We start from the raw sequence: 21,121 nt of genomic DNA, 5'->3' as shown, positions 1-21,121 counted from the left end.
AAAGAGTAGTGTAAGTCTCATTGGTAATGGTAAATATACAGTCATAATTAGATTCTGCAGTATGGTAATAGTGGTGCATAATTCATTTACAATGCTAATTTTAGAGTTAAAAATGTATTAAAAATAACTATACAGTAATATGTTATTAGTTACTGTAAAGCATATGTTTTAACAGCAATAACCTAAAGTGTGAAAGGAGGAGAAATTAAAATGTAGGGTTTATGAATGCTATTGAAGTTAAGTTGCTATCAGTTTTATTTATTTATTTACTTACTTATTTACTTAATATGCAGACTTTTTACTGAACTCTTGTTTTTTTGTTTTTTTTTTTGTTTTTTGTTTTTTTACAAATAGTTTACTGTACTGAACTCTTATTTTATTTAAAATGTCTCTCTTCAAGGAGGTCACAAAAATTATAGCACTCAAAAATTTTAGGTAAAACTCTTCAGGGTAAGCTATTTCTTTTCAGTCAGCTTGTCCAGAGTTTAGCAGTAGAGGACACTACTACAGAGACTTGCACTGGTTGAGACTCAATTTTCACTCATGATATGTAGGGTGTCCATGACGCTTTTATTGTACTCTGCAATCTGCTTGGTCACATTCTTCATAATTGACTGGTAGTCACTCTCTTGACTCTTGGTCGCTATGAATTCTTTCATCACAAAATTATTTTGCTCATGGTGTTGCCACTTCCTCTCCCAATTTGTAAGCTGAGAATGTGTCTCATTTCCTTGCAGTTGTGTTTTTAGCATCTCATACTCTATATTTAGCTTCTGTTTTATTTTCTTTTTTGTGTTTTAGGTTTTATTTATTTTTGATAGAGACAGCATGAGAAGGGGAGGGGCAGAGAGAGAGAGAGAGAAAGACACAGAATCTGAAGCAGACTCTGACAGCACAGAGCCCGATGTGGGGCTCAAACTCATGAACTGTGAGATCATGACCTGAGCCGAAGTCGGAGGGTTAACCGACTGAGCCACCCAGGTGCCCATTCTCTGTTCTTTTCTTAAAGACATTTCTACGGGTTGTTAATACTCTTCTCTCCTGATGCAATTTCTTTTTCTTTTCTTCACCTGATGATTTTAAAACTGGCAAATCATTATATGTTTCCAGATCAGCTATCATTTGCTTAATTTTGCTTCTCAGAGAATGCTTTTCCTCAGTCATCTTACTTTCCAGAAGTTCAATTTTATGTAGATCCAGTTGTAGACATTGGCTCTCTGAAGTCAAATTTCTAGCTGTACTTTGTGATTTCTGAATTTTAGTAGATTTAAAATTGAGATCATCCTGCATCATCTTCAGCTCTTGATTGGTGATACAGGATATCTATTTCATACAATTTATATTTCTACTATAGTGCTCCAAAAGTATAACAATGTTGGCTTCTATCTTTGCCTTCTGCTCCAGTTCCTTATTCTTAGTTCTTCAAAAGTCTCAATAAAGGTGTCCATATTTTCCTCTTGCTTTTTCAATTCCTTGTTCTTCTGATTCATTTCACCTTGGTCTTCTTCTAAATCCATATCCAGTTGTCTAATTTCTTCATTACATTGCTTCATTTTTTCTTTTATATCTGTTAACTGTCACTTCATGCTGGCTGTTTCCTGATTATCTTCTTTAACCTGCTTAAGTAATCTCTCTCTCTCTCCCATTGGAGATCCCATGCTTTTGTCTTTAGCAGCCATTTGTTCTCGATGGGACTCCAACTCATAAAGTGCTTTGTGCAGCAATACAGCCTCCTGTTTAACCTGAGACTGTGCTATTTTAGCTTCCAAGCTCTCTTTTTTCATGTTCAGTGAATCTAGTTGTTGCTGAAGTATATCTAATTCCTGTAACAATTTCTCATTTGTGGTTTTCATTTCTATGTACTTGACTTGTTTTTCAAGAGACAGGCTTTTTGATAATGCCATATGCTGCTTGCTTTTCCAGTTCAACTTCTTCTACACTTCTAATATGTTTTTCCTTCTCTTGCTTTCTGTAAATATGATATCCATACATTGTGTTTCTCAATCATTTTGAGCTTTAAGCGTGTTGTAATCATTCATTACTTCTTCCATTTCAGTATTGGTATTGTTTTTCTACCAATATATTGTAGTCTGCTAGTTGTCCTTGAAACTCTTTGATTTCAACAGTTAAAGTCTCAGCTCTCTTTTCATATGAGAAATATACTGAATTCTCTTGATTGTGCATTTCTGTTTCTTTTTGAAGTTTATTAATTTCTGTTGTAAGTTCACTTATTTTACTTTGAAGAAGTCCATGATTATAAATTTGTCTAAAATATGCCTCTTGGAGACCTTTCATTCCAGTTTTCATTCCACTCCAACCTTGTTGTGTTATAGGACAATCAGCAACTTTGATTTGAGAAGACAACAAAATAGAGTTTAAACTAAAAATGGCAAAAAGAGACAAAGAAGGTCATTATATAATGATAAAGGGATCAATACATTAAGAAGTTATAACAATTTGTGCACCCAACATGAAAGCACCTAAATACATAGAGCAAAAAGTAGCAGATCTGAAGGGAGAAATAAAAAGTAATATAGTAATAGCTAGGAGCTTTAATACACCACTCTCAATAATTGGTAGATCATCCAGACAGAGAATCAATAAAGAAATGGTGGATTTGAACAATGCTATAGATCAAATAGACCTTACAGACATATATAGAACATTCTATCCAACAACAACAGAATATACTATTTTTCTCACATGCGAATGGAACATTTTCTAGGAAAGACTACATGTTGGGTTACAAGTCTTAGCAAATTCAAGAAGATTGGATTCATATTAAGTGTCTTTTCTGAGCCCAATGTCATGGAACTAGAAATCGGTAACAAGAAGAAAACTGGAAAATTCATGAACACATGAAAATAACCAATGGATCAAAGAAGAAGTTAAAAGGGAAGTTAAAAGTTTCTTAAGAGAAACAAAAAAGGAAATACTTGTGGGGTGCAGCAAAAGCAGTTCTAAGAGGGAAGTTTATAGCAGCAAATGCCTACATTAAGAAGCAAGACAGATTTCAAATAAACAACCTAACTCCATATCTTAAAGAAGTAGAAAATGAAGAATAAACTGAGTCCAAAGTCAGCAGAAGAAAGGAAATAATAAAAATTAGAGCAGAAATAAATGAAATAGAGAACAGAAAAGCAATAGCAAAGATTAAGCAAACTGAGTTGGGTTTTTGAGTTGATAAACAAAATCAACAAAACGTTAGCTAAACAAGGAAAAAACAGAAGATCAAATCAATAAAATTATAAATGGAAAATGAAACATTAAAACTGATAGAAAGAAGAACCTGATGTTACAATCTAGAAGAAATGGGGAAATTCTTAGAAATAAACAACTTAACAAGACTAATTCAGGAAGAAATTAAAAAATCCAAATAAACCAGTTACCACTAAGGAGATTAAATAAGTAATAAAAAAAAAAATCTCCCGATGAAGAAAAAGCTCAGAACCAGGTGGCTTCATTGGTGAATTTTACCAAAAATTCAAAGAAAAATTAACACCACTATTCCAAAACATTGAAGCACTACCAAACTCTTTTTATGAGGGCAACATTATCCTGATACCAAAACCAGAAAAAGAACACTACTAGAAAAAAAATTATATATCCCTGATGTATATAGATGCCAACATTTGCATCAAAATAAAATATAGACTAATGCCACAGCACCTTTAAAGTATCATATAGTATGATCAAGTGGGATTTATGCCTGGGAAGCAAGGATAGTTTAACATATGTAGATCAACTAATGTGATATATCATATTAATAGAATGAAAGAAAAGAATCATGTGATTATCTCAATATATTCAGAAAAAAATTGACATAATTCAGCATCCATTCATGATAAAAATTCTTAATAGGCATAGAAGAAACATATCTCAACATAATAAAGGCCGTATATGGCAAGTCCATGGCTAACATCATATTGAATGGTGAGAGTTGGAAGCTTTTTTCTAAGATCTGGGATAAGACATGGATGGTCACTCTCATCACTCCTTTTCAACATAGTGCTAGATGTCTCAGCTAAAGCAGTCAGGAAAAAGAACTAAAAGGTTCAGAATTGAAAATATAGAAGTAAAATTGGCCCTATTTGCAAATCCCGTGATTTTACTTATAGAAAATCCTAAAAACTCAACCAAAAAACTCTTAGATTTAATCAATGGATACAGTAAAGTTGCAAGATACAAAATTAACATACAAAAATCAGTGGCATTTTAATACAGTAACAGTGAAGTTTCTGAAAATGATAAATCAATCCCTTACAAAGGCATCAAAAATGATACAATACTTAGGAATGAATTTAACTAAGGAGGTTAAGGTCTTTACTCTGAAAACTTTAAGACACTGATAAAAAAAAATCAAAGAAGAAACAAATGGGAAGATATCCTGTGTTCATGGCATAGAATAAATAACATTGATAAAATGCCAGTATTACCAAAGACCATTTATAAATTCAATTCAGCCTTTATTGAGGTTTCAATGTCACTTTTTACAGAAATAGAAAAAAAAATCCTAAAATTTACATAGAACTACAAAAGACCATGAATAGCCAAAGAAATCCTGAGAAAGAACAAAACAGGAGGCATCACATGTCCTGATTTAAGCTATACCATAAAGCTATGATGATCAAAACAGTATGGTACTGGCATAAAAATAGACCAATAGACCAGTAGAGCAGAGTTGAGAGCCCAGAAATAAACCCAAGTATATACAGTCAGCTAATATTTGACAAGGGAGCCAAGAATACTCAATAGAGAAAAGATAATCTTTTCAATAAATAGTGCTGGTATAATTGGATAAATTGGGTATTTGCATGTAAAAGAGTAAAATTAGACCCATGTCTTACTCCACTCACAAGAATTAACCCAAAATGGATTAAAGACTTAAATGTAAGAGTTCAAACCATGAACTAGAAGAAAACATAAGAATAAGACTCCGTGACATGGGTCTTGGTAATGATTTTTTAGGATGTGACGCCTGAAGCACAAACAAAATAAAAAATAAACAAATGGAGCTATAATAAATTAAAAAGCTTTTGCACAGCAAAATAAGCCATTAGTAAACACAGTCTACAGAATGGGAAAAATATATGCAAATCATATATCTGATAAGGGTTAATATCCAAAATATATAGAGAACTCATACAACTCAGTAGGAAAACCTCCAAATATTCCAATTAAAAAATAGGCAAAGGACCTGAATAGACATTTATCCAAAAAAGATATATAAAAGGCCAATACGTATACAGAAAGATATTCAACATCCCTAGTCATTAGGGAAATGGAAATTAAAACCATAATGAGATATCACTCTATACCTTTTAGAATGGTTATCATTTAAAAAGATGAAAGATAACAAATGTTGCTGTGGATGTAAAGAAAAGGGAACCCCTTGTGCACTGTTGGTGGGGTTGTAAATTGGGCACAGCCACTATGGAATGTAATAAGGAGCATCCTCAAAAAAGTAAAAATAAGACTACCAGTGATCTAGAAATTTTACTCTGGGAGTATATCCAAAGGAAACAAAAACACTAATTTGAAAAGATATCTGCACCCCCGTGTTCATAGCAGCATTATCTACAATGGACAAAGACATGGAAACAACCTAAGTGTCCATAGGTGGATGACTGGACGAAGAAGCTGTGGTACACACACACACACACACACACACAATTATGCTAGCTGAAATAAGTCAGAGAAAATCAAGTACTGTATGAGCCCACTTATATGTGGAATCTAATACAAACAAACAAACACAACCAAACTCATAGAAAAGAGGTCAGGCTTGTGGTTATACAGAGGCTGGCAGGAGACGGGGGGAGGAAGAGTTGGAGGAAGATAGTCAAAAGGTATAAACTTCCACTTATAAGATAAATAAGTACTAGGGATGCAATGTACAACAGGATGACTATAGTTAGCACTGCTGCTGTGTGATATATAGGAAAGTTCTTAAGAGTAAATCTTATGAGTTCTCATCACAAGGAGAATTTGTTTGTTCCTTTTATCTTCTTCTTTTATTTTTATTGTTTCTAAATGAGAAGAGGGATGGTAGCTGAACCTGTTGTGGTATTCATTTCACAATGTATGTAAATCAAGCTATCATGCTACATGCCTTAAACTTATACACTGATAATATGTCAATTATTTCTCAATAAGACTGGGGAAAATATACATTAAAAAAGTATAGACTTGCACTTTTATTGGATCTGGCAATGGAAACCTTAAAATTGAAATGTTTTTAATGTTTTATTTATTTCTGAGAGAAAGACAGCGTGAGCAGGAGAGGTTTCAGAGAGAGAGGGAGATACAGAATCTGAAACAAGTTCCAGGCTCTGAGCTGGCTGTCAGCACAGAGCTCGATGTGGGGCTCGAACCCACGAACCGTGAGATCATGACCTGAGCTGAAGTCGGACACTTAACCTACTGAGTCACCCAGGCACCCCTGGAAACCTTAAAATTGAAATTAGATTTCTTTGTAGATGAGCTACATCAAGAATGGTTTACAAGAAAAGCATGTTTTTCTATTGCTTCCCATAAAGCAAAATTTTATTTAAAAATTTTTAATGTTTTATTTATTTCTGAGAGAGAGAGAGAGAGAGACAACGTGAGCAGGGAGGGTCAGAGAGAGAGGGAGATACAGAATCCGAAACAGGATCCACGCTCTGAGCTGGCTGTCTGCCCAGAGCCCGACGTGGGGCTCGAACCCACGAACCGTGAGATCATGAGCTGAGCTGAAGTCGGATACTTAACCTACTGAGCCACCCAGGCGTCCTCCCCTTGCCCCATAAAGCAAATTTTAAATGATATTGGAGAGGATGAGTGTTGTTAGGGCCAAATTCTATTTTAGGTGTTCCTACTTGGCACTCAGCGGTGCCACAGCAGAGAGTTTGGCCTTGAATCTATGGCTATTTCCGGAATAGCTTATTTGAAAGACTTTTGATGATGAAAAGTTGATGTATGTATTGATTTTTATGTAGGCCAATGCTGTGGAAAGATTAAAACAAAGAGGTGGAAGTAGGGGAATTCTCCTAGGCTTTCCTCCTTTGGATTGTCTCTGTTGGACTGGTTCCCCTCATGGTGAGGCCACGAGGCAAGGGAGTGATACTTTCCAAGGTTTTTAAAATGAATTTTTGTCTTTATTTTTGGAAGTTCTCTATAGTCCAGAATTGCCTCCTTGAATTTGAAAAGTCTAATATCACCATAGTTACTGTGCTCAAGAAGACCTACTGTGTAGTGCCTTAGAGCTAATAGCCAGTGGCAGTGATCTATAGGGGCTGTCTGTTTTGATTAGTATTATATTTATTTTGGGATGATTGGAGCAACCTTGTACACTGTTCTGGAGAAATTCCTTAACTTTTCAAAGATAAGCAAGGAGTGTATTATTAATTTAGACATAATAAGAGCTTCTCTTTGGTTCACCTAAATAAATGAGAAATTATGGTATGGTATGGTAAATAAATTAGAGAAATGATGGTATTTAATCCCAAAGTAATTCAATTTGATTTACAAACTCTTAATGATCTTAATTGATTTATTTTCTTTGTTGGTGTTAGTGGGAAGTTTGCTGCATTTTCTTTACTTCTGTGAATGGCGAAGTCAAACTGGGAACCTCAGGGGGCTACCAGGAAAGAGTGGCTAAAGTAGAGAATGGCTGTAATATGTACAATTGACAGGGGGTTGGAAATGAGCTTCTCTTCTTCTGATGGAGAGGGTGAGGTATTCCTTGGTTACTTGAGCTTAAGGATGCCCCAGACTAACCACAGGAAAGAAAATCATCAATTTCTGACTGATTGAGCAAACAATTAAATTTATAGACAACAAACACTTTGCAAGAGTTTGTTAATATCCCATGTGATGTTATGAGATTATATTCAGAATGAAAAGGAATTTAATGGCTATCTGTTATTGTTGTCCTTTAACTTGCTACCTTTGTAGTTAGCCTCATTCTAGTCCCAACGTTCAGCTTCTCTTTTGCTCAAGAAGGCTGGGGAGACAGAATTTTACTATATAAGCAGTGTTGGGTGAAAGTACAAGATGTCAAAGAGAGGAAGGACACAAACTGAAAGTGCTTTCTTGGTGTATATGTTAGTTATCTATTGCTTTGTAACACATGACTCTAAAAACTTAGCAACCTAAAACAACACATCTATTATTTCAAAATTTTTATGGGTCAGGAATCCAGACATGGCTTAGATAGAAGCCTCTGCCTCAGTTTCTCTCACAAGGCTGCAATTAAAGTGCTGGCTGGGGATGCAGTCTCATGTGAAGGCTTATCTGGGAGTTTCCAAACTCACTTATGTGGTTGTTGGCAGGATTTAGTCCTTCCTCAGTTTCTTGCCGTATGGGCCTATCCATGGCAGCCCACAGCACGGCATCTGACTTGTCTCAGTGAGTAAGTGCATAAGGGAGAAGCCATGGTCTCTGCAACTTAATCTCAGAAGGGACATCTCATCACTTTTCCTGAATTTTGTTTATAGAAGTGAATGTCAAGGTCGAACCCCCACTCAGGAGGAAAGACTACACAGGACATGAATACCAGCAGGCAGAGGCCATTGAGGATCATTTAGAGGCTCCCCCCACAGCATCTTACAGCTTTTCCTATTTCAAAAGAAAACTGAACCACTGTTAGTTTATTTAAGTTATCTGTGTGGAAGTCACTGATTAGGTGAAGAAAATGCCATGTCTATAGTAAGGTTATTATTGGGGAAAATGGGACTAAATCTAGTGGACCATACTCTGATAATTGTGTTTCAAATCCTTCTATCCCTTCAGTTTACAGTGCTTCCCAAGAAGCATTTCTCTTGTTTTCTTCTTGATCAAGATTGAGGGTCTGCTCATTAATCTGAATCCTGTGTTCCTAACCATTGTATCCTTCTTTCATATGAAATATAATCTATTCTCTGTTCTTTTCTTTTCCAAAGTCTACAAAGTGATTAGATTAAAAATCTGAGAAATTAATTTAGAATGAGATTTTAGTAAATGATTATTCTTTTAATGTTTTAACTTGTCCAGGTCATAATTGTATTTCCCTATGGACTCCTCATTCTTTAAGTCTTTAAATGTCACCTTATCAGAATAGGCTTTCTTGATCATTTTCCTTAAGTCATCCTGCACCCTCCTCTGGTTTTTCTCCAGTATTTTTCTGGTACTTCCCATTACTTGAGAGGGTCTGCCTCATTCTTGTGTATATTTGTTTATTGTTTTTCTCCCCTTACTAGAACTTAAGCTCAATGAAGGTAAAGGTATTATTCCTTTTGTTTACTATTATATCATCAATACTTAGAAGAGTACCTAATCCTTAGCAAGGACTCAAGAACTAATTTGTTGAGTGAAGGAATATAGGATTTCAGGAACCAAAGCCAGAAAAGGGAGATCTCTTTTTGGCCAGGGGAGACTTTAAGTATTCCTTCTACCATGCCTATCTCCTTCAACTGTGTATTGAATTTGACTCAAATAGTTCTAGAGTAAACTGCAATGTGGTCAGGTGACATCACTGCACTTCTGAGTCTGAGAAACTCAGCTGTAACATGGTATTAGTATTAGCTACTTGGTACTTAGAATGTCTTCTTGCTTTAAAAGCTATGAACCTATGTTTCTTTTTTTGACCAATAAAGAAAATGTAAGGCTTTGTCAGAAGAAATACTCAACCTTTGTAACCCAAGTGTCTTCTAGTTTTTAGATTGATGGCTCCTGTTATCAGGTATGATGGCTATGTTCTGCCGATCCTTGAATAATTGTGGAATGATATAGAAAATGGCAGAGAATACAAGTAAATCATAAGAAACCAAATTCCAAATAAATTGAAAGAAGACAATTATTTAAGGTTGAGATGTAAAAAAAAAAATCATTGAGGATGGTTTGCCCTGAATGGAATGAGAGTTTAAATTAAAGAAAAAATCCTATTCTTTCCTTGCTGTGGTTTCATCTTCACCCAATATGGAGCGTGACTTGATAGTTGTGTATTGTGGTTTAATACAGCTCATCATCATGTTTCTTTTCCATTGTAGCAAAGTGAGTTGAAAGCTTGAGGGATTTCTTCTGCAATAATTCCCCAGATCTCATTCCTGGTCAGCACCGTGCAGCTCATTTCCATCAAGCAGATAGTCCTCCTTTTTCTTCTTTGCTTCCAGACTCATAATTCTGTGCTTATCTGCACTGAACTTCATTTGCATTTATTAGCTGGGTAGGTACTTGAAATATCTAAAACCCTTTTATCTTCCTCCTTTGTTTCTCATTATTTGCTGTCTCTTCTAATTTAATATTAAGTGCAAACTTGAAATGTTTCTTCTGAAACTGTTGTTCAAATTCTCTGCATACCAATGTAAGGCCTGGAGCTGATGTCTGCTGGGATCGTAGTCAATAATGTGGTCCTTCCTTGAAAAGCTGTACTTCTCACATTTTACTTTCCTCATTTGATTGACTGAGGTGGAGATTAATTTATGTGGTTTTTTTGGTTGAGCATTTTGAACTATTGAGACTCTCTACTATGGGAGATGGTGCATTTAGGAGCACAGTGATGGACAAGACAGGGGCTGTTTGCCCTTATGGAGTGCACAGCCTGTTTTGTGTGGAGAAATAGATACATTCTGTCTTATTTAGCCCTCCACCCAATTTTCCTTTCAATTTTCCTGAACTGCACTTTTTTAAGGCTTTGGGCCTTTATCGAATAATATTATACAAATAATATTGTGAAACTCAGAAGTATTTTAAAGACATCATTTACTCTCACATTTTTTCCTTCACAAAGACCCATGGGAAATATTCCTTTCAGATTTCTCCTGAGCCACTGGCTTGTTTTTATCTTAGACTATGATTCAAGAATAGATTCGACCTGCCTCTCTGTGTTGGCTGCCAAGTAGCTTGCAGGCAGATTTGTAATCCACTTTCAGAAAATGCACCAGCTCCTATAGCAGTGCTTTAAATTTTAATCTCACTAGGGATTTTAGCCTACCTGTTTTCAGCTTTGATACTTCTGTCTACTTCACAATCTCCATTTTCCATCATCGTAGGATTTTTCCATTAGCTGTAAAGTCTTATTTTCTAAGTATTTCTCCACACTGTCCAAGACCTCTTCTGTGACATGACAGATTATAAGTGAAGACATTAGTTATGTGAGCTTGGAGGGTGATTGTGTTCTACTTTGAGACATAGGTTCAGATCACTTACTTTTTCTAAATGGGTGTTCTAGGATGAGGCTAGATTGTATGAACAGCTATATGAACTTGAATAAGTCACTTACCTAAGTTCTCTGATTCTTGTATATAAGTTAAAAGGATTTGAGTAGACTTTGAAAGTTGTTCTCAGAACTAAAGTTTTATATTTGCACATACAGATTTGTAATTGTACCATCAACAGGCCTGCTTTTTATGTTAGAACTTAGCTGGAGTTCCTAGCAGAGTTTTCCTTGGCAGGCTTCTCTTGGATACTGTTTGGATCTAGGTTATGGAGCTGCTGAATGACTCAGGAATCCCAGAGTCTAGTAAGTAAGATTGAGCAGCATGACCAGCAACAAGGGTGCTCTGTGAACCAGCTAAGGAACAGGTAAGGGCAGGCTGTGATCACTACCCATGAGGGGCCTAACAAACTTTGGGAGCTGTCAGAGATGTGGAAAGAAGAGAGCATGAGCAGCATTTAGAAGGGCAGGAAAGGTTAGCCAGGAGGCCTCTATTGACTCTTGGAAACTGCATTTGCCAGCATTCTAAGACACAAATTACTAGTTTCTCTTCAGGGCATCAGTAGTAATTTTGTGCCTTTGGGGAATGGAGGGGTAGAAGGTTAGACTGGAAAATCAGCAGAGACTGGATGTTGAAGGGCTGTGTGCTCTGCTGAAGCACTTGAATTTCATTTTAAAGATCATGATGATCTACTGAGAGAGTTTAAAGGAGGTGGGCGGATGTGAACAGATTTGAAATTTTGAAAGAGACCCTTCTTATGCAAGTATGGATGATAAATTCCAGAGGTTAGCTAATGATTGGGGGAATTTTTCTTCAATCCCTAGGAGAGTGCCTGTATTAGGAGCAGGATGTTACTTAGATTTCTGATTTGAATGAATCAGTGTACCATTCACCATAAAAGAGAATGTGAAGGAGGAGCAGGCTTGCAAGAGCATATGAAACCTTTTTTAGACAGGTTGAGTTTGAAGGGCTATTGGGATACTTATGGTGACATGAACCAGGAAGTCTAAAATAATAAGAATAATGATAATAGTAATAAAATGATAATATTAATATTAATAATATTTATTGAATATGTATTAAATGCTAGTTGCTTTAAGTGTATTATCTCATTTAATCCTTGGGATATCTCTATTATCCTATTTCTAAATAAGAAAATAAAGCCTGTAAAGATTAAGTACCTTTTCTAAGATCATATAGCTGGAAAGAGATAGAGTGAGTATCAGTGGGCACCAAATCCCCTTTTAACTACAAGTATATACTTCCTTGAAGCAGGATGGCCATATACAGCTGGTGTATTAAATTTGCCATTGACATAGGTGAAGATGGAAGCCTGGGAAATACCAACATATTAGGGTCCAGCAGAAGAAGAGGGGCCTGTGAAAGAGGCTAAGAAGTAGAGGAGACAGAAGAAGGAAGAACACAGAGAAGTGGTACCATGTCAAGAACACTGGTGCCACCTCATGCTAACAGTGTCATTGATGGCAATCTATATATTGTCTCTGAACTTCATCTGTTTTTTTCTGCAAAATGGGGATAGTATTACTTTCAAAGTTTCTCTTGTATTTAATCAAGATAGCATTTATCAAGCACTTAATCTGCTATGTGGCACATAGTTAGGGCTCGGACTGGGGAAATGGTGGCTGCTATTGTTACTTTGAAGCAGAAAGCAACAAAAGAGTTTTAGCAGAGAGTAGCTACCACTTTTAAATGCTGCAGTGAGTTCAATAGGGAAGAGGGACAACATAGCATCTGGGAGATACACAGAGTAGAGTCCAGGAGTTTTGAAAGCTATGAAAACAGCAGGAAAAAATTTTCCTCAGTCATGCATCTGCTATTAATTTTACATTACAGAGAATAAGTACCTTGGTATCAGTTTTCTTCAAAATCAATCATAGTGAATTCTGTGAATTATGAATGCCAATACAAATGAAATGAAATGTCGATCACTTATAATTACTTGAAAATAAAATTGCATTGAAAATGTTTAAAGGTAGTCTTATGTAGAGTATTAAAACCTGCTGTACATCGATGATAAATGAGAGAATTTGGCAAATGACAAAGACAAATATAGTTCAAGATTTAAACTTTCCTTTGTTATAGCACTCTTTCCTCCATTGCCACGTGATGGTATCATTTTACAGAAGCAAGAAAGTTCAGGAACCCCAAAATCAAAAGAGACATTCATAGTTCAGTGACCATTTTCATCTTGATGGAGTTCTTGACATTGGACAATTTCCCTTACCTCCTCATCATAAATTTTCTCATTTGTGAAATCTAAAGAATGCATTTTAAATTTGTATATGAAATCTACTTTTAAAATCATGGTAGCTAGTTAACAAGAGTTCACCGTGGACCAAACAAATAATGTTTATGGGCAGAATTTGGTTTCCATACCACTAATTTGCAACTTCTGGTTTACACAGATTTTCCATGCAATTCTGAGATTTTAGTTGGAAGAGGTTTAGAGATCCCTCTCTGTGTGCTTAATCCATAGAGCTGTGCCAGGCATCCTAAGGATGGGGTGGGATGGGAGGCATACTACAGCTAGTTCAAACAAAGCTTTTGGCCTAATGCAGATATAATCTTCTTGGAAAGACAGTATTCACCAAAAAGAAACGCAACAGAGTTCTGAAAGAGTACAGTTATAAGGACGTTGAGAGAATAGTTAATCCAATTTTCCCCCTTTTATAGGAGAAAAATCTGAATCCCAGAAAGACCCAAATTCATAGGACTAGTGAGTAGCAGAGCTGGTTCTTGAACCAGGCTTTCTTTAAAATTTTTTTAAAATGTTTATTCATTTTTTTTGAGAGAAAGAGACAAAGTGTGAATGTGGGAGGGGCAGAGAGAGACAGAATCTGAAGCAGGCTTCAGGCAGTGAGTTGTCAGCACGGAGCCTGACATGGGGCTTGAACTCATGAGCCATGAGATCGTGACCTGAGCTGAAGTCAGAGGCTTAATTGACTGAGCCACCCAAGTGCCCTGAACCAGCTTTCTGAGACCTGGAAAGGTTCCTTTCCAGTCCTCAAAGTTGCATTCCATGGAGAGTGTATCTTCCTGTAAGCACCATACTGTTGGAGTTCAGAGGGAGAGAATGGTTGCGGCAGAAGCCTTCAACAAGGACCCATAACTAGAGTCAAGTACTGGAGGATAAAAGAGGGGCAGCCATTTGTTTGATGTGAGGAGAAAACATGGAATAAAAGCAAAACCAAAACAAAAATCAAGAATTAAGAGGAAGTATGCTATATTAGGGTGTATCAGTAGGGATCCAATCAGGTAGCAGAAACCATACCACTTATTTATCAGGGAGAATTTCTTGTAAAGAATTACTGACCAGGTGTTGGAAAGCTGAAAAGGTGAAAGAAGATGAAGAGGTGTGACAAGAAGCACTGACTGCAGGAAGCAGTCATCTGTAGGGTTGGTAGAACAAAGAGAAGAATTTGGGATTATTAGAATTTATAAGTTTGGAGGAGTGATCTCAAGAAGGTAAGACTCAGGCCACAGAAGAGGGACTATGCTGGTATCTATTGGCTCTGGAAGTCTGGGAATTAAAAAAAGCAGCAAACTAGAACTGCCACTGCAACCTTCCAGGGCAAAGGACTCTTCCTCAGTCTGACCAAAGCAGGGAGGAAATAGGAAATAGCAAGAGCCTTTTCTTTTCCCAGTCCTTTCCCTGAATGCCCCTGCCTGGCAAAACAGAGACGTGATTTGTAGAGCCCAGTGCCAACACCACAAAGCTAAGTTGAGAAGTCTGAGTGTGAAGCTGACAGACAAAAGTTTCTTTGTACTCAGCATGGTGGGCACATTGGGGCAGCAGTGAGGAAATTGACTGGAGTAGAATACTCATGTTGGGTGTGTAGGAGGTAAGGTTGTAGAGTTGGCTGGGACAGGCGACAGACAGTTTGAATGTTGGGAAGAGCTCTTTCTATTTGAATTTGAAAAGGAACTCATAGACTAGGAGGAAAGATGGGATTCTGAGTCATGACTGTGTCTGTCATTCAGTTGTGTTCTCTTAACAAAGAGAAAAGATATATGTCTAGATGAAAAGATGAGTGTATGGATGTTGGTTTTAAGGCAATGGATCTTTCTCAGAAGCCAATAGAAGAAAGTAGTAACAAGTCAAGTCTTAAGGCATGGGAGGAAGGCTTTGGTCAGAAGGCTGCAGCAGAGAGGCATAGCCATAATTCATAAGGTATACTTTAATGTAACACTCCTGTAATTCTACACATTGTCATGTACAGTTTTCCTCACTAGTATATTGGCTTCTTTTTAAAAAAATGTTTTATTTATTTCTGAGAGAGAGAGAGAGAGACAGCATGAGTAGGGGAGGGTCAGAGATAGAGAGAGGGAGACACAGAATCTAAAACAGGCTCCAGGCTCTGAGCTGGCTGTCAGCACAGAGCCCGACGCGGGGCTTGAACCCACGAGCCACGAGATCATGACTGAGCCGAAGTCGGAGGCCACCCAGGTGCCCCTAGTCTATTGACTTCTAGAGGGAGAAACTGTCATACACACCTTTGTAGATGCTAGACTCAGAGGATTGTCTGAAACATAGTGAATCCTAAGGAAATTTTAAATAGCTCTGCTTACATTATGTTGTGCAAAACATAAAATCTCTACCATAGAGGCCATACTGTGCATCTATCCAGGTAATAATGAGCTTCATAAAGCTAATGGATATTTATCATTGGTAACATAAATGGTTTATTGGAAACCATAAGTGGATTGAATACAATGCCTTACACAATTGACCCTTGAACAACACAGGTTTGAATTGCATGGATCTACTATACACAGAATTTTTTCAATAAATACAGTACTGCAAATGTGTTTTCTCTTATGATTTTCTTAACATTTTATTTTCTTTGGCTTATTTTAAGAATACAGTATATATTACACACACATTTATATAGCGTATATAAGTATATGTTACATAAAGCATACAAAATATGTATTGATTGTTTATGTTATCAGTAAGGCTTCTGTTCAACAATAAGCTATTAGTGAATCAAAAATTATACATGGAGTTTTGACTGTACAGGGGTCAGTTACCCCTAATCCCTGCATTGTTCAAGGATCAGCTGTACTATCAAATGTGGCAGGCTTCACAAAAGTGTTTGTATTAGTTTAGCTTTTGCTGGTGATATTTCTATAAAACAAACAGTCCTCAAATCTCCGTAGTTTATGTAATAAATAAGGTTTTATTTTTCCTCATGTTACATGTCAGTGGTGGTGCCTCAGTGATAGTGGCTTTGCTTATACTTCATCTCTGATCCAGGTTGGTGCCTAGATTTTGGTCTGCTCTACTTAATTCTGGGGTCTAAAATAAAAGAAAGTCCCTTTGTGTAACAAACCCATTCTCAGGACACTAGGGAACAGTCAGGCCATCAAATCACACAGAAAAAGTTGTCTTAGAATGAGCATGTATCCTATTTGCCAAAGCAAATGTTGTCAATTCATTGAGCAGGAAAGTATATTCCTCTCATTGGGGATAGGAAGGAATGAATGTTTGTAGTTAAGAATCCAATCTGTCTGAGTCCTTGTGATGATTAATTTGATGTGTCAACTTGGCTAGGGTGTGCTACCCAATTCATCAAACAATAGTCTAGATGTTACTATGAAGGTATTTTGTAGATGTGATTTACTTTTACAATCAGTTGATTTTAAGTGAAAGAGAGTGCCTTCCATAATATGAGTGTGATGCATCCAATCAATGGGAAACTTTTAGAGTAAAAAATGAGGGTTTTTGGAGGGAAGGGAAATTTGTCTCAAGATCATAATGTAGAAATCCTGCTGGATTTTCCTGCTTGCCACTATGCCCTTTGAATTTTGGACTTGTCAGCCCCTACAATTGAGAGGCCAAGTGACCTTTTAAAATAAATGAGCCAATTCCTTTAAATCTCTTCTTTTTCTCTTTCTTGATAGACAGATAGCTACATAAATAGATTTTTTGGTTTTGTTTCTCTGGAAATCTCTGACTAGCACAATCCCATTATTCTTATTATGCTGTTTTCTTGTTTGTTGCTTTGCCCAGAATAAAGGAGAGGTGAAGTAACAAGAATATTTTTTTTGTACAATTAAGATTTACCTTTAGAGAGTGAAATTTTAGCTATTAATAGAATCAAAGATAGATAAAATAGGCCAGATCCTGAACCAGGATCTATCTTAATAAGCAATTGAATGGGTTAGGTAAAAATATCATAGGTTCTGACCTGCAGTATGCTGGCAGGAACACTTTACAAGCCTAAAAAAAAAATTGAACTTACGAATAATATTCTGATCTGATTACAGCAGTTGGCTTCTAGGAGACCAAACTCAGATTTAATGAAGTAATTTTGGGTTCTTTTTTTTTTAAGGTTTCTTTATTTATTTTTAAGGGGGGGAGGAGAGAGAGGGGGGAGAGAGAATCCCAAGCAGGCTCCATGCTGTGAGCACAGAGCCTAATAGGGGAATCCATCTCATGAACCAAGAGATCATGACCTGAGCTTAAACCAAGAGTGAGATGCTTAATCAACTGAGCCACCAAGGTGCCCCAGAAGTAATTTTGGGTTCTACCTTGTTTCTCTCTTCTTAGTAACTGGCACAATGTCTGTGAGTGGGCTTTTTGTTTATATACCCATTAATTTACCCTTTGAATAAATTAATATTCATTGAAGATTGTTATATGCAAGATACGTTCCCCAGGCTGGAGACAATTGAGACATAAGACATTTCACAGTCCCTTCGCTCATGGAGTTTACATTCTAGTAGAAGAATTAGATGTGAAACAACTTACAGACGCCATTAATTATTTAATTATGATTGTGACAGGGGGTTAAGTAGAGAAGTAGAGAGTGCTGAAAGAGCCTTGTAGGAGAGCCTGACCCAGCATGTGGGAAGTAATGAAGGAACTGAGCTCTGAAGCAAGAATGGGGCTGGGGGGCAGGAGAGGTGTTTCAGGCAGAGGGAATATATGTGAAGCATCTGACACAAGAACTAGATGGATTTATTTTGAGGTCTCAAAAGAAGGCAGGTGCAGCTGGAGCTTAGAGAACCAGAATGGAGTTATGAGGCTGCAGGTTGTACAAGAGCTTTGACACAGTCTGTAGGCCTAGTAGGGACTGTTGTCTGTTTCCTGTGGAAACAGAAAACTATTTACGGGTGTTAAACAGAGGTGTGAAGTGTTTGTTGAAGGAACGAAGGGTCATTTGAGATATAGTAATTGTACTAAACAGTACAGAGACTGAAATTTTTTGATGATTCTATACAATTGTCTTAATTTTAGAGAATATTTTCTTTCCTGGTAGAGTGTGTTTATGTGTGTGTGTGTGTGTGTATGTGTGTGTGTGTGTGAGTGAGCACGCATGATATAATTCTTTGTTGTTTTTGGCCCATCACTATAAATAGAAAGTCTTATATGAACAAAAACAGAGGTCAAATATATGATTTATAAAAAATGAAAAACAGTCCCACTAGCCACAAATATGGACCACTTATTAAAGAAATGCAACTTCAAATTCTTAGGAAAGTATGGTAAGTGTAAGAATTTTTTCCAAAGTAATGATACTTTGGAAAAAGATTTAATTTTTGACAGTTACTAAAGATTCCTAAAAAATTTCTCCAAGGCTGCCACTTTATTCTAATATTATACACCATCATAATATCTGTACACTATTCATAATGGATGGTTGAATCATATATAGTTATAGCTAATCAAAAACCATTACAAATGTATTTACTCTCTTTAAACACTTTCATATTTCATTATAAATGGCCGATTGAACACTTCCACATCCATTACAGTATTATATTTCCATTCAATTTACTATTAAGATTTCTTGAACAGCTACAATGTAATAGTAGCTATTGTACATTATAAATATTTCATCACTTCTCTGTGGTAATCCATTTCTCATTTGCTTGCCAAAACTTATGAAATGCTTATTAAACATTGATATATAACATTACAGCACATGATATGAAATATTGTTGTCTTGCAAATCAGCTTATTGGTAAACCTTGACGTTGGCAATACTTTAATCTGCATTATCCAGTCTTTATACTTCATTATAAGCAATGAATATTGCTATGTCATTGGATTGGGGGAAATGGATCATTTCCAGGGAAATCTTTACCAACTTAAACAATTTTCTTGTTTTATGGAGTTAATTTGGTGTTTGCTTGTTTGTCTGTGAGGGAGGGCAAGATGGAGTAACAGTGTTTTTTCCATTTAGAAACTTCTCAGACTCATAGGGAATCTTCAGACCCACTGTGCCCAACTTTTCTTCCACATTTTCTTTATTTTGATTCTCTCTTTTGTCAATTTGGGCATCATACTGTTCAATATTTCCAAAGTTAGTGGCTCACATCTTTCCGCTATGAGCTGAGATGAACATTCATTTGTAGCAAGTAAAAATACTGGACCAGAAAATAAATTTCTTCTAGGTAATAGTTTAATAGAATCAAGTAAAGTGAGAATTTGAAAGAGAATTTTAGGAATCCTTTAATCTGGTGATGATAAATTCGTGCTCACATGCCCCCTCTTTCCTCTTCCTTGGCAGATATTACTGATTGAACAATAGTCTTTCCTGCTGAGCGTGGGTTCACTCTGTCCTCCAGTCTGCCCCTACTAGTTTACTATTTATGGCACTTCAGATATCTATTTGTTGTCCCTGATCATGTCTACCGATTCATTTTACAGACAAGGAAATAAAAGCTTATAGAAGTGAAATGAGTTGGTCAAAGTCACTCATCCCGTTAGGGTATCCAATCCCAGGTTTTCTGAATCCAGAACTAGCATTTGTTGGAGTGCCTGGGTGGCTCAGTCAGTTGAGCATCTGACTTCAGCTCAGGTCATGATCTCACAGTCTGTGGGTGCAAGCCCTGTGTCAGACTCTGTGCTGACAGCTCAGAGCCTGGAGCCTGCTTCAGATTCTGTGTTTCCTTCTCTCTCTGCCCCTCCTCCACTCGCACTCTGTCTCTCTCTCTCTCAAAAAGTAAATAAACATTAAAAAAATTAAAAACAAACCCAAAACTAACATTTGCCCTATCATCTCTAATATAACTTCTCTTTGACTGTACTTTTACTCTCCAGAGGCTTTTCCAAATGGCAGTCTTTATTTATTCAAGCAAGTTCAATGATAGAAATTATTCTTAGTTTTCTGAATTAGTTATTTGCATTGTATCATCAATCTTTTCTTTCTAGGTTTGATGCTTTCCAGAGGAGGCTCTAGATGAAGTATGGAATATTCAGCAATCCTTATGGTAGAAAACATATTTTTATATATTACATGCATGCATACCTTATATAAAATTATATAAAATATAAATTTTATGTTACTAATTTTCACACTAGAGCCACTTATTTTAATTCTCAATTCAAATTCATTTTCTGATGTGCAATGGAACAAAGGTTTTTTTTTTTTTTTAATTAGTGAAAGATTTTCAGGAAAGACAAACATGAGTGTCATGTTTATTTATAAGAAAAGAGATGACAGACCTTATATAATTCCCTGAGAAAAATCTGAGACTGTAGGGAGAAAGATGTTACTTTTTCCTTAAGGGAGGATAATAATGGAACCACTCTGATTATATTTAAATAGATGCCCAGTGTGGTACCAACTTTATGGGTCCTGAGAATTGTAATGGGTCTCCTATTAAAAATCACATTAACCCTCCATTGACTCTAATGACTGCTGTCTTTTGGGAGTTGGATTTCTTTCTTTATTCCATATGGGACTTATTATCTTAAGGGAAAGTTAATAAGATTTCTTCCAGACCTGCTTTGCCATGAAGCCTTGTTAAATTCCAAGACTAATAGGAAATGAATTGAGCTAATAAAAGATACCTTAACAGGTAAAAAAATCTTGGGGAAAAATTGAAAAGGCAGTTGGTAATAGCATTAAAGAACAATCTTAAACATTAACTACAGAACTCATAATGGTCTTTTTTTTTTTTTTTTTTTTTTT

At 36.3% G+C, this 21,121-nt stretch overlaps 1 pseudogene; it reads right to left on the bottom strand.

Annotated features, from left to right (window-relative positions):
- Positions 1 to 530: 530 nt before the first annotated feature.
- On the bottom strand, positions 531 to 11,004 carry LOC144244669 (intraflagellar transport protein 74 homolog pseudogene; annotated as a pseudogene).
- Between the last annotated feature and the right edge of the window lie 10,117 nt (positions 11,005 to 21,121).

This window comes from Crocuta crocuta, unplaced genomic scaffold (assembly GCF_008692635.1).
Source record: "Crocuta crocuta isolate KB4526 unplaced genomic scaffold, BGI_CrCroc_1.0 scaffold147, whole genome shotgun sequence".
In the NCBI taxonomy this organism is placed as follows: Eukaryota; Metazoa; Chordata; class Mammalia; order Carnivora; family Hyaenidae; genus Crocuta; species Crocuta crocuta.
Note: the sequence above shows the minus strand (reverse complement) of the source record. Positions and strands in the feature narration are given on the sequence as shown.